Source organism: Somniosus microcephalus, chromosome 12 (genome assembly GCF_052327205.1).
Source record: "Somniosus microcephalus isolate GS21.2 chromosome 12, FLI_Smic_1.0, whole genome shotgun sequence".
Classification (NCBI taxonomy): Eukaryota; Metazoa; Chordata; class Chondrichthyes; order Squaliformes; family Somniosidae; genus Somniosus; species Somniosus microcephalus.
The window spans coordinates 83,116,120-83,125,502 of NC_140998.1; the positions used below are offsets into that span (position 1 = coordinate 83,116,120).

At 52.4% G+C, this 9,383-nt stretch overlaps 1 pseudogene; it reads left to right on the plus strand.

Annotated features, from left to right (window-relative positions):
- Nucleotides 1-8,343: 8,343 nt before the first annotated feature.
- LOC147109363 (uncharacterized) lies at nt 8,344-9,103 on the plus strand (annotated as a pseudogene).
- Nucleotides 9,104-9,383: the final 280 nt, after the last annotated feature.

The following is a 9,383-nucleotide window of genomic DNA, read 5'->3' on the forward strand; positions in this document are numbered from 1 at the left end:
AGTTCTCTATCCAAGTCAGTACCTTGCCCCCAATCCCATGTGCCTTAACTTTACACGCTAATCTCTTATACGGGACCTTATCGAAAGCCTTTTGAAAGTCCAAATACACCACATCCACTGGTTCTCCCTTATCTATTTTACTAGTTACATCCCCAAAAAATTCCAATAGATTAGTCAAGCACGATTTACCTTTTGTAAATCCATGTTGACTTTGTCTGATCTGGTCACTGTTTTCCAAGCGCTCTGCTATTACATCTTTTATAATGGACTCTAGCATTTTCCCCACTACCGATGTCAGGCTTACCGGTCTGTAATTCCCCGTTTTCTCTCTACCACCTTTTTTGAACAGTGGGGTAACATTAGCTACCTGCCAATCCATGGGTACTGTTCCAGAGTCTATCGAATTTTGGAAGATGACCAGCAATGCATCCACTATTTTAGGGCCACTTCCTTAAGTACCCTAGGATGTAGATTATCAGGCCCTGGGGATTTAACGGCCTTCAATCCCGTCAATTTCTCTAACACCATTTCCCTACCAATACTGATTTCTACCAGTTCCTCCCTTTCATTAGACCCTATATTCCCCGACATCTCTGGGAGGTTATTTGTGTCCTCCTTTGTGAAGACAGAACCAAAGTATGTATTTAATTTGTCTGCCATTTCTTTGTTCCCCATTATAAATTCCCCTGATTCTGACTGCAAGGGACCTTGGATCATCAGCAACACCAAGGCGGGAGAGAGGCACAAAGTGGAAGAGCCGTCTGTCAAAGGCTCATAGCAAGTCGCTTCTAGGCCCCCCCCTGAGGGAATGGCTTCTGCCATTCAAACAACCTGAATGAAACCATCCCACAACCCCTAGGCCGGTCAAGGCAACAATGAGTGCAAAGACCAAACATGTACATTTTGAATACAGACACTTCGTTATTTCACAAACTCTGTGTGTCTCATTTCCGCATGACAAAGTAATAGAAAGAAACACAAAAAAAAGCAGTCATTCACATAACTGGCTCTCACAACCTGGAGACAATGTCCAAAACAGTAACAAAAATTTGACCACGAACCTCGGCCTTCAATAAAACAATGAAAAACATTTTGCCACACCTCCTACTTTTTGCCCTTCGAGGGTGATCTGCTTCCCTTGCGAAATTGCCCCCTTCCCACCCTGCAGCTCCTCTGTAATGGGACCCCAGTGGCTGGAGCAAGGCTGGGGGAAGGCTGCTGAGTATCAGAAACTGAGACTGCACATGCCCTTGAGGGACGGCCTGGACCAGCTCTGGGCCTGGAGGGCCCGGCTGCTGACTGCACCAACTCTGCATGGGTGGCAGCAGTCTGTCCTACAGGTGGTGGCAACTGCAGTGGAGAAGTGCCAGTGGTGGCAGCAGGAATGCTGTCATCTTGAGAGAGGACAGCAACTCCCTGCTTGACCGACACACTGGCACTCCCACGGGGCAGCACTTCAGCATCCGGAGCAATCTGATGGAGCACAGATTGCTGGCCTGCTGCGGCGCGGTGAGAGCCCCGGGGAAATCCGCCCGATCCAGCGAGGGTGGCAGCAGACAGTGCTCGCGTGGCCTCAATCTGCGTCTGCATGAGACCAGCCACTGACTGCATTGCAGCACTTAGCATTTTCGTGGCAGCCGCCTGTGCTACAGCGAAGTGCTCCACACTCCTTGCCAGTGATTCGATGGATTCGGGCAACCTTGCCACTGCAGCCATGAGCTCAGTGTGCCTTTGCTCCGCCTGGGCGCTCATTTCAGCGAGGACCTGTTCCTCGTCTGCGTCCAGTGCAGCAGGACTCGAGGCCATACTCTCCTTCTGGGGAGAAGGCCCCCGAGCTTCCCTACCCCCATCGCGTTGCTGCAGCCCGCTGGGTCCTGGAGCTTCACCCTCATTAGACCATTCCCCCCTGCTCCCCTCCAGGGAAGGCGTGTCCCCAGTATGGGCATGGGCTGCCTCGGTAGAGGGTGGCACTGATGGTCCGGCTTCCTCTTCCTCCTCGCCTTCAGCTTCACTCTCACTGGCAGCTTGCGTTCCCGTCTCCTCACCTGGTGAATCACCATATGAAAGCAGGGAGGTACAAGAATGGCTTCAGCGTGAGGACAGGGTGGCAGCAAGGGAGGCATGAGTGCAGCGATTTAATGATTTGGATTGAAAGTGTCAAAGGCTGGTGTTGTGAGGAACAAGTGGAAGGAGAGAGGACAAAAAGGTGATGACTTTACCATTGCTGTCCAGAACGGGGTCGGCATCTCCAGTGGCGACAGGACCAATCACCCGGCTTGCCACAATCCTGTGGACGCGCTCCTCAAGATCGCTGAGTGATTGAAGCTAAGGCCGCCCTCCACCGGTCCATTGCTGCTGTCTCCTATTATGCGACAGCTTGGCCTGCAAGAAAAAGGACGGCGTCTGAGTAAATATACAGCCATGGTCTTGTCTGATGTGCCTCCCATAGTTGAATAGCCCTTACTGCATGCAGCCATGGTCTTGCCTGATGTGCCTCCCATAGTTGAATAGCCCTTGCTGTATGCAAAGTGTGGAATGCGCGTGTGTGTTTGATGAAAGGGCCATAGGTGCTGGATGAGTGTTGGGCATTGGGGCTTTCAAGACCCTCTGGCCATAAAGTGAGGTTGAGATGAAGGGATGAAGAGGTTTGAAAAAAAGGCACTCACCCTGTCGACCCGAGTGAGGTCGTTGAACTTTTTCCTACATTACACATGGGTCCTAGGCACCATGTTGCTTGAGGAAACGCTTTGAGCCACCTCCCTCCACACTCTTCTGTACTCGCATGGCAAAGGCCTCCTGCTACTCTTTGGGTACAGAATGGATCTTCTGCGCTCCACCCCGCGAACCAAAGCCTCCAAAGCCCGCTCGCAGAAGTGCTGTGCTCGCTCCCTGGCCCTTTCCATAGTGTCTGGCTGCTAGATTTAGCCATAGGTCTGCCCAGGCCGAGATTCAAGGCTCCAGTGAGCAGGGTGTGGCTGCAGAGCAAGATCGACTCTCCCCTTTAAGAACTGACCAGCGCCAGTGTTTCTGTGTTCAATCGCTAACTGACAGCACCTGCGCTGCGCCCGCCCTCTGAGGTAACGCCTCGCTCCTCGGCCTTAGCACCTTAAGAGAGGTGTGTAGCGCCTGATTTAGCACTCCAATCACCTCAAGGGGCGATAAAAGCCAAGTATTGCTGTCGGAGGCGATAATTAGCGCCAGGCACTAAGCTTTGCGCACCGCCAGTAATGGCGGCCCATATGGGGCGATACCGAATTTTTTCCCCCATATCTATTTTGAATATATTGAGAATTGCAAGGTGTGTCGTTCCTTGTCATTGGGCTCTATGCACGCCATCAGGGTTCACCAAATGGTTGCACTGTCGATAGCTTGACTGCAGAATATTACACTGTAGGAACCATCAACAGAGTACGTTTAGGAACATTGGAGAAGGCCATTCAGCCCCTCAAGCCGTTTCCACCACTCAATTAGATCCTGGCTGATCTGTACCTCAACACCATTTACCCGCCTTTGATCCCCTTACCTAATAAAATCTGTCGATCTCAGTCTTAACTGACCCAGCATCCACAGCCTTTTGGGAGCGAGAGTTCCAGATTTCTACTATCCTTTGTATGAAAGAGCACTTCCTAATTTCATTACTGAATGACCTGGTTCTAATTTTAAGACTGTGTCCCCTTGTTCTGGATTCCCCAACGGAGGAAATATAGAGTGATTATTTGCGCAAACAATTTTGCGTCGTTCTGCGCATGCGCACCTGTATGGGGGTGAAGCCAAGCCCTGTGAGCCGAGCCTAAACAGCATCCCACCCGGCTACCGGAGCTGCACATTCGCACCCGACGTTCCGGCTGCACATGTGCCTAGCCGGAGCCTACGGCCTGAACCACATTTCCTCCCGGTTGTCAGCCATTTTTTGCCTGGAGATCGGAGCAGGGAGAGGACAGGGGTTTGGAGGGGGAAGAGGAGAGGGGATCAGAGGGGGTGAGAGGGGAGGGTATGGAGGGGGCAGAAGAGAGGAGCTCGGAGGGGGGAGAGGAGAGGGGATCCGAGGGAGGAGAGGAAAGGGATTGGAGGGGGGAGAGGAGAGAGATCGGGGGGGGAGAGGAGAGGGATCAGAGGAGGGAGAGGAGAGGGGATCAGAGGGAGCAGAGGAAAGGAATCGGAAGGGGGGAGAGGAGAGGGAATCAGAGGGGGGAGAGGAGAGGGATCGGAGGGGGGAGAGGAGAGGGATCGGAGGGGGGAGAGGAGAGGGATTGGAGGGGGGAGAGGAGAGGGATCGGAGGGGGAGAGAGGAGAGGGGATTGGAGGGGGGAGAGGGGAGGGATCGGAGGGGGGGAGAGGAGAGGGGATTGGAGGGGGGAGAGGAGAGGGATCGGAGGGGGAGAGGAGAAGGGATTGGAGGGGGGGAGGAGAGGGATCGGAGGGGTAGAGCGGGGAGGGAATCGGAGGGGTAGAGAGAGGAGAGGGATTGGAGGGGGGAGAGGAGAGGGATTGGAGGGGGTAGAGGAGAGGGATTGGAGGGGGAAGAGGAGAGGGATCGGAGGGGGGAGAGGAGAGGGATCGGAGGGGGGGAGAGGAGAGGGATCGGAGGGGTAGAGCGGGGAAGGGATCGGAGGGGGGAGAGGAGAGGGATCGGAGGGGGAGAGGAGAGGGGTTTGGAGGGGGGAGAGGAGAGGGGGTCGGAGGGGGAGAGGAGAGGGATCGGAGGGGGGAGAGGAGAGGGATCGGAGGGGGGAGAGGAGAGTGGATCAGAGGGGGAGAGGAGAGGGATCGGAGGGGGAGAGGAGAGGGATCGGAGGGGTCGGAGGGGTGAAGGGAGAGGGGATCAGAGGGGGGAGAGGAGAGGAGATTGGAGGGGGGAGAGGAGAGGAGATCGGAGGGGGAGAGGAGAGGAGAGGGGATCGGAGGGGTAGAGAGGTGAGGGGATCGGAGGGGGGCAAGGACAGGGGAATGGAAGAGAGAAAGGAGAGGGGATCGGAGTGGGGAGGAGGCCAGGAACTCAGGAGGCAGCAGGGGGTTGAAGGACAGGAACTTGGAGAAGCAGGGGGAAGAGAGGACAGGAACATGAGTTCTTGACCTTCTCCACCCCAAACTCCTGTCCTTCTCCCCCCCATGAGTTTCTGACCTTCTCCCTTGCCCCGAGCTCCTGCCCTTCTCCCCCCACAGTTCTTGACCTTCTCCTCCCCCGATCCCCTGTCTTCTCCCCTGTCCTCTCCCCACCCCCCGTTCCAATCTCCTGACCTTCTCCAGGCAAAAAATGGCTGACAACAGAGTGGAAACGTGGTTCAGGCCATAGAGGGGATCGGAGGTGGGGAGATAGAGGGGATTGGAGGGGTAGAGAGTCCCTTAGGTGAATGCGCGGCCGCAACATCGGGTGCGCATGTGCGGGACATTGTTTAGGTTTGGCCCAGAGGGCTTGGCTAAGCCCCCATACAGGTACGCATGCGTAGAACGACTCAAACTTGTTTGTGCAAGCAATCACTCCATTGGTTTATTGACTGGAAAATCCTCACTAGCTTCCTGCTATAGTAGCACCACCTGAGATCCAGAGGTCACTGAGTATTTGCACTTCTTGTTTTCCATTTCCTTCTTAACAAATGTTTCTGCCTTAAAGTTGTAGCCTTGACAGGCTCCAAAACCCAGAGGTGTTGGCCAAGAGCATCTCAGCAGTCAGAGCAGGGAAGTGAGCAACCTGCCTTCACCTCTGCTGAAGCCACAAGGGTTGTACAATGTAGAAGTGATAGGAAGAGGAAAATGAAAGAATTCTAGTTGCACAAGGGTATGCACATGGTGTGTTAGGCAATGTTGCACTGTGAAAGTTTGGTTGAAATTTGGAGGCACGTAAAATTATTTCTTTACACCACTATCCCGTCTTGCCCATTTTTGCCTGCTGCCTGGCAAGTGGCCTTGTCACTTGCAGTGAATGGTAAGACATGACTTAACTGCGAACAATGGGTGTCTGTGAAATGACTGGTTTGGTCATTGTAGGACTGCTTTGTGGTTGGGGTGGGGTGGGGGAAGTGGGTTCAGCATCTGGGCGCCAGATGGGTGCAACCTTGCTAAATCGTGCAATTATGAGGCCATCCTGGGCAGCAATGTGTGCCGTTGCTGGTGCCATGTCCACATTAAGTTCCTCATCCTGTTCCTCCTCCTCCTCATCCAAAGAGGCAGAGCGCAACATACCGCGATCTTTCTGGAGACCCTGGCTGCAGCTTATTGAAGGGCTCCTCCAGATCTGTCCAGGCATCTGAAACGCATCTTCAACTTCCAAATCGCTTGCTCTATTACATATCTCGTCATCATCTGGCTTTGATTGTAATGCTCTTCGGCCTCCTTGCTTGGCCTCCACAAGGGTGTCATCAGCCACATCTTCAGTGAATACCCCTTGTCTCCAAGCAGCCAGCCGGTAATTCTGGACAGAGGTGCGAAGAGCTGAGGGAGGGAGGACTGGGGCAGGATGAATGAGTCATGACAGCTCCCTGGGAATCTGGCACACACCTGCATGATGATCTTTTTGTGGTTGCAGATGAGCTGCACGTTGATGGGGTGGAAGCCCTTCTGGTTCACGAACATTCCTGGGTGATGTGGGGGTGCCTTGATGGCCATATGTGCAGTCGATGATGCCCTGCACCTGTGCGAATCCAGCTAGAGCCACAAACCCGAGCGCCTGCTGATTTTGACTGGCTTCATCGGTGGCAAAGTGTACATAACTGCCTACCCTGGCAAACATGGCATCGGTCACCTGTGCGATGCATTTGTGGGCGGCCGACTGCGAAATCCTGCAGATCCCTGAAAAGAGCCTGAAGTGAAGAAGTTGAGGACGGAGGTCGCTTTGACAGCCACTGGTACACGTGTCCTCCAGGTCCACTTGGCAGCAGGTCTTCTTCCAGCAGGCTACAAATGTCTGCCACAACCTGACGCAATAGCCTGAGCCTCCTGAGGCACTGCTGTTCAGTCATGTCCAGAAAGCTGATCCTCTGCCTATATACCCTGTGTTGGGTGTATCGCCTCCTGCGAGCTGCACCCCTGTGCTGATCCCCTCTCTCTTGTGGAGCGGCAGGTCAGTGAGGAGAAGGCTGCTGCTGCTCCTGCTGGTGCTGCTGATGTTGTTGCTGCTAGTGCTCTTCTTGGTCCTCATCTGAGGTCCAAGGTGAAACAACATGAGCGGCACCCATACTGATCTGATATATGACAAATGGAAAGTGGAGATCAGACGCACAATCTTCCAATGTAGTGACAGTGACCTACAATGTAGTGAGAGTGACTTCTAATGTAGTGAGAGTGACCTCCAATGTAGTGAGAGTGACTTCCAATGTAGTGAGAGTGACTTCCAATGTAGTGACAGTGACCTACAATGTAGTGAGAATGACTTCTAATGTAGTGAGAGTGACCTCCAATGTAGTGAGAGTGACTTCCAATGTAGTGAGAGTGACCTCCACTGTACTGACAGCGATCTCCAAAGTTGTAGAAATCGCCTGCAAACTCCTGAAAGCAAACTCTCAGAACAAGTGCTGTGAGCAAAAGCCTTTCCCTTAGGCAAGGGAGCTGGTGTGAGGCCTCGGTGCTTATCGGATTTTTTGACTGTCATTTGTTCAGCCCCCTCAATTGCCGCTGTGCTTTGCCTTGCTTTCACTAGCAAGGTCCAGGAATCCTGGGAATCCCGTGCACGCACAGTAAAACTTCAAACCCCATGTAAAAAAGGCTCTTAATAGCCTCATAACTAGCTCTAAATTGCTTTAAATTGCTAACCCGCCTCTCCCGAGGGGGTTTCTTGCTCACAGCCGAATGCACTTGAGTTAAATGCAAAAGCATTTAATGCACCTGCTCCCAAACCCACTCACTCTTTCCTGTTACAACTCTGGCCAATCTCTTTATGTACCTTTGTAACTTCCTGCTCCCATTCACACAACTTACTGTGTCTCCTAACTTAGTGTCATCTGCAGAATTGAATATACAACTCTCTATTCCTTCATCCAAGTCATTAATGTATATGGTGAAAAATTGAGGCCCCAGTAGAGATCCCTGGGGAACATTACTTTTCACATCCACCAATCCCTTTACCTCTACTCTCTGTCTTGTACCTTCCAACAATTGCCAACCCATGTCACAAGGTTACCTTCAATTCTGTGCGCTTTCATTTTTGCTAATAATCTCTTGTATAGAACCTTATCAAATGCCTTCTGGAAGTCCATGTCGATAATATCCATAGAGACTCGCCTGTCCACCATGTTAGTGACCTCCTCAAGAAAGTCAACTAGAAAAGTCATGACCAGCCATTTACAAATTCACGCTGACTTTCTTTCGATCAGCTCATGCTTGTTCAAATGCTCAATCGCTCTCTCCCGGATGATAGATTCCAATAACTTCCCCACAATTGACATTAAACTGACAAATCTGCAGTTTTCCCTCCGCACAGCTGACCCTTTCTCCCGTTTTCAGAATTCTCCTTCTACGTGGACCCCTCCTTCTGGCCTCTTGAACTCTCTAGATCTTTTTATTGCAAACTGCCAGCATGACATTGGCCGTCTCAATTTCTTTGCTCCCCTCACCCACTCCAACCTATTTCCTGCTGAGCTTGCAGCACTCCATTCTCTCAGATCCTACCCCAACATTGTCATTAAACCTGCTGACAAGGGTGGTGCTGTTGATGTTTGGCGAACTGACCTCTACCTAGCGGAGGCTGAACGCCAACTCTCCGACACCTCCTCCTACCTCCCCCTGGACCATGACCCCACTACCGAACATCAAACCACTGTTTCCAAGACTGTCACTAACCTCATCTCCTCTGGAGATCTTCCCTCCATGGCTACCAACCTCATAGTTCCCCAACCCCGCACAGCCCGCTTCTACCTTCTTCCCAAGATCCACAAACAGGACTGCCCTGGTAGACCCATCGTTTCAGCCTGTTCTTGCCCCACGGAACTTATCTTCTCCTATCTCAACTCTATTTTTTCTCCCCTTGTCCAGTCTCTTCCCACCTACATCTGCGACTCTTCTGACGCCCTCTGCCACTTTAACAGTTTCCAGTTTCCTGGCCCCAACCATCTCCTTTTCACTATGGACGTCCAATCCCTCTACACCTCCATCCCCCACTAGGATGGCCTGAGGGTGCTCTGCTTCTTCCTTGAACAGAGGCCCGACCAGTCCCCATCCACCACCACCCTCTGCCGCCTGGCTGAACTTGTTCTCACATTGAACAATTTCTCCTTTGACTCCACTCACTTCCTCCAAATTAAATGTGTTGCTATGGGAACCCGCATGGGTCCTAGCTATGCCAGCCTTTTCATGGCATATGTGGAACATTCTTTGTTCCAGTCCTACTCAGGTCCCTTCCCTCACTTCTTTTTCCGGTACATTGATGACTGTATCGGTGCCATTTCCTGCTC